Consider the following 5,192-nt stretch of genomic DNA (forward strand, 5'->3'; position numbering starts at 1 on the left):
TACTTGGTAAGACCGTACAGTTACTGAATGAAATCAAAGATTTTGTGGATGCTCCTGCAGTTCACTGTGCTTCTGAGCCTTACTCACACAAATGGCGGGAATTGATCGACATTTATTGTAAAATTGAAAATGAATTCATTCGCCTCTTCCATCACGAAGCGACCCGAATTACTGTTACATGTCATCTGCCACCACTAATAGAGGAAACTAAACGTCCTGGCAGGCCGTGTTATTACATTCCAAAGGACTCTTTGATAGAATTGCGAGGTCTTAATTTTTCTTGGAGCAAGATCTCCAGTATGTTTCGCGTATCCAGGTGGACTATTATGCGTCGTGTCAACGAGTATAACCTTTCAAATTTACAAAGGTTTTCCATAATTTCGGATGAGGAAATTGACGAAATTGTAAGGGAGTACATTTCCCGGCATGGTTCAACCACTGGTGAACCATTCATGTCTGGCTACTTTAGATCTTTAGGCCTTCATATACAAAGGCGAAGAATTAAAGCGTCGCTGAACAGGGTAGATCCTGAACACTCTGCGTTACGTTGGGGTGCTCTAGTTTCAAGACGAAAATACTTTGTACGTTGGCCAAATTCCCTTTGGCACTTAGATGGCCACCATTCCCTCATCAGATGGAAGTTTGTCATACATGGCTGCTGTGATGGTAAATCCAGAAAAATTATGTATTTGAAGTGCAATACAAATAACCGTGCAGAAACTGTCCTGAATTTATTTCTAAGAGCTATCAATGAAAATGAGGGATTATGGCCTTCTCGTGTCCGTGTGGATTATGGTGTTGAAAATGTGCTGGTGTGCGATGAGATGGTTTCCCAGCAGGGCGAAGGACGAGGAAGTTACATAGCTGGTTCATCAACAAGTAATCAAAGAATTGAGAGACTTTGGCGCGACGTGTTTAGATGTGTTTGCCACTTTTTACTATACTTTTTATGCTATGGAACAGACAGCAATTTTGGATATTGAAAACCCAATCCATATGTTTGCATTACACCAAGTATTCACAAGTAGAATAAATACTGCTTTAGATGATTTTGCTGCAATGTTTAATAACCATAGACTTTCAACTGAAAATGGTGGGAGCCCTAACCAGATCTGGCTAAATGGAATGCTAAATGAAAACAATCCATTGCGCTTTAGTCATGGATTGGATGACTTAGTTGTTGATCAACATTATGGTGAAGATCCTGATGGCCCACGTCCTTTGTCAGATGATGAAGGTGTTGTTGTTGAACCAGTGCAAATAATAAATGAGAGAGAAATATCTGATTCAATTTTGCAGCAAATTAATCTAAATAGACCATCAGATAAAGCTGGTATGGATGTTTATGCTGATGTTTTAGCTCTAGTTGTGCAAAATCTTGAGGAGTACATTTAAATGCAATTTTGTCCAATAGGAACACAACCTGTTTTTTCCAAAGTTTTTTCCAACTTTTATCAAAGTTTATGAAACATTATATAATTAGAAATTAGTGTGTGTTTAAAAAATCACTTCTTATAATCTAACAACTAATAAAAATAGAAAACCATGAAAAAATGATATAACAGACAATCAATTCTGCAATGTACAGAACTAAAATGTTGGTCTTTCAATGCCTTTGAAATGTTAACACAAGAACTAGAAACCTAAAATCAAATTCATGTGGGAAACTCAAAGTCTAAGACATTCAATTCACTTCTGTGATGTTCAGATCAATGCATATGTTGAATACACATTCTTAATCAATGGTCTTAATGAATTAGGCATGTAATACTATAAACAGGAAGAGGTAACTTAAGTAATAACATAAGTGTAGTTTAACTATTGGCTTCTTTGACTTTGACTGCCCACATGATTTTTTGTTAACAGTATTGATAAATTGTTAATGATGTATTATCAAATAATATGAAACAACAATGTGTTTGGGTAGTAGTGTACGCTCAGTTACGCATTTCCAAAGTGAGCATTCGCAAAAGCAAAATCAAAACCTCAAAAGTTCTTCTTCACTTGGTAAACTCAGACGTGATTGATCCTATGGATAAGACCATGTTGTTAGTACAGGTGTGAGCCTTTGGTATAAATTCATATTTCCTTGATACCTGTTAAAAATAAAGAAAGAATTAAAGAAAAATTGGGTGCCTGTTTTAGCAGAGCCTTATTTCCCTTTTCTTTCCTGCAATTTGGATGTAAACTATTTTTGTCTGGTTTAATGGGAGTTCATGTGCAAAGTTAACGCTTGATGGTTAACTGATATGACTAAAAGGAGCCCATAATACTGCCTAAAATTGTTTTTTAAAGAAATCAGTTAACTGATTTACTTTGTGGTTCATAGAAAAAAACAAAAATCTTACAGTCAAATTTTTGCCAGAAGGTGTAAACAAACGAAAATAAAGTTCTGCTTACAAGTTATTATTTAACAAACCATGAATCACAGAGCAAGTTGTTTTTTTCTCTTCACAACTTTACTCCTGATGTAACAATTAATGCAATAATTTTGCACTGTCATGTTCATTGCCAATCAATTAATTAAAGCATTCAAAGAGTACTTCATAACATTCCTGTCCATTTGTATATTGTTGGAAGATGCTGTACATACCTTCATTGGCTCTTCATCCTTACATGTGAATGTAATTGATGGATGAACAACAAATCCAAGTGGTGGTTCCTCAGAAGCACAGGTTGCAAAAATTAAGAGAGAACTTAAAGTAATTGGTTCTCTCCTACCACTAGCAACCTGCCTTACATACTTCACGAACAAAGCATATAATGCCTTTTCCTTAAAATACATGGATGATCCTTCTTCAGAGAAAGTGGGTGCCAACAATTTAAGAACCATCTTTGCTGATAATGTCTGGTTGTTGTGTCTGAGTAAATGGAGCAGGATGGGGAACTTCTCCATTATCCTTGCAAGGCCAAAAACATTTAGACCTCTCTTAATTTAGCAATGCAAGGATTTAAATTGGGTGAGACCAGACTCTCAATGACATCATGGGGCATAAAGGTTGGCAGCTGGCCATTTTGGAGCAAAGCAATACCAATCATGATGCCCACATAATAGTAATCATCAGCTAGATACTCTCGGAGACCTTTGTCAAAGTACTTGTCCTTCATGGCTGCATTCATTAAACGAATCCACTCTTTTCTAGGACCTCCTACGTCTTTAGCCATTTCACCAATAAAGTCAACTTCAAATGTGACATGAAAATCTTGTATTGCCTCCAGCTCTGAAAATGTGGATCCCATTATATTGTCTATCAACACAAATATAGTTAGTTTCACCTTCTGGGATTTCTGATGTATCTTCAACATCTAACACTCTTCCTTTCACTAAGTTCTTTTGTAAGAAACGTAAGATTTCAACTGGGTCATGCAGACTTTGACTTGTTATTTCATCAATGAGGTTATCAACAAGATTGGCACAGGGTGAGGTCTCTTCCTGGTTGAGCTGTATTGTTTTTATAGTCTCAGGATCTTTTTCTGTAGGCTGTTGTGTACCAGCATGAGCGGTAACTGCACTTTCTGTTGTCTTTGTTGCATCAACATTAATAATTTCAATTTCAGGTTCCACATACGACTTCAATAACTCATCATCATCATCATCATCCTTATTTAAGTCATACAGGAAGTCATACCCTTGCTTCACCTTGACATAAATCTGTCCTTGACCAGCCATTTTTTTTACTACAGCGTAATTAAATTCTGTTCCTGGTCCCAGCTCAAGCTTTGTGATTGCCTTGTGTCTAATTTTGACAAACTCAAAATCATTATCACCCAAGGCAGGAATTTTTGATGCAAGAGAATCTTTTATGGCCTTTCTGATGCTTTTTTCGTTGTCGTCTTCATCAATGGTCAGCATCCCACTTGCCAGGACTGAGTCCCACTTTAGATGATGCGGTTCATCCTCATCATCATCCGCCCAACATCTAAGCAATGAAAACTCCATCGCTTTCTTCACTTTTTGCTTAGATGGCTTAGTTTTCGACTGTCGGTTTTGCTGATAAGGAGACGATGCTCTTAATCTTTCAGTTCTATTCAACCGTCTGAAAAGTCCAGACGAAGAACTTGCTTGTAACATACCGCGTGCTCTCTGAAGCGTTTCCCCCAATGGAAATGATAAAGAACTTGAGGCCGTGCTGGATCCGCTGGAGGCGGCATTGCTTCTTGGAGTAGGGTTGTTGATATTACTTGGTTGTGAATCGGCACTTACTAAAAGCTTGGAAGCTTCATCCAACAGTTTGGCAACCTTTTGTTTTACTTCTTCATTCATATTTTTCGTTCTCCGTTCGTATTACTTTGCAAAAAGAATCGTCCGAACACCATACATGTAAGTTTTGGCGGGAGTTTGGTGTGGTGCTTCCAGGATGTTTCCACTTTGAAGTGATATTTTTTTGAAAAATTTTAAATGATATTTGGAAAACGTTTAAACGATATTTTGAAAACGTTTAAACGATATTTTGAGAATGTTTAAATGATATTTTGAAAAAGTTTAAACGATATTTTGAAAAAGTTTAAATGATATTTTGAAAAAGTTTAAACGATATTTTGAAAACGTTTAAACGATATTTTGGGAATGTTTAAATGATATTTTGAAAAAGTTCAAACGATATTTTGAGAATGTTTAAACGATATTTTGAAAACGTTTAAACGATATTTTGAAAAAGTTTAAACGATATTTTGAAAAAGTTTAAATGATATTTTGAAAATATTCGAATAATTATTTGGATCAGAGATATTTTAACGTGAACATCAACCATTTTTAATATCATTTCTACTTAATATTGCTACAAAAGGCATAACAATCAAGATATTTTGAAAAGTTAATCTCAGTAATCTTAAATATTTTTTGTTAATTATACTATTGAGTATTGAGCATATTAAAGTCAACAATCGATATAACTGCTATTTTCCATAACTTGTCAGTTTTGCTACTTTTGTAGAGGGCTTGGCAGCTTTGGCTTCAATAAATGGCGACTGTTGAGAAGAGAAAACACAGCAATACCACCGATAGCTCTTCGTTAAACATCTGGGAAAGATGTTTCTTTTCCGTCTTTTTTTCTTTTACGAAAAATCCGACTGACGCCGCAAAAGCCACGGTGTCAGAACTGCCGTAAAGTAGTAAGTCGGACTCACTGCGAGTAAATCTTTACAAAGATAAAGTAAATATATGAAACAACTTCAATACAAAATAAGCCCGC

The 5,192-nt window shown here is 35.9% G+C and overlaps 1 pseudogene; it reads right to left on the minus strand.

The window, feature by feature from the left end:
- Window positions 1-2,515: 2,515 nt before the first annotated feature.
- Window positions 2,516-4,389, minus strand: LOC114538975 (annotated as a pseudogene).
- Window positions 4,390-5,192: the final 803 nt, after the last annotated feature.

Source organism: Dendronephthya gigantea, unplaced genomic scaffold, assembly GCF_004324835.1.
Source record: "Dendronephthya gigantea isolate DGI-Jeju-01 unplaced genomic scaffold, DenGig_1.0 000193F, whole genome shotgun sequence".
In the NCBI taxonomy this organism is placed as follows: domain Eukaryota; kingdom Metazoa; phylum Cnidaria; class Anthozoa; order Malacalcyonacea; family Nephtheidae; genus Dendronephthya; species Dendronephthya gigantea.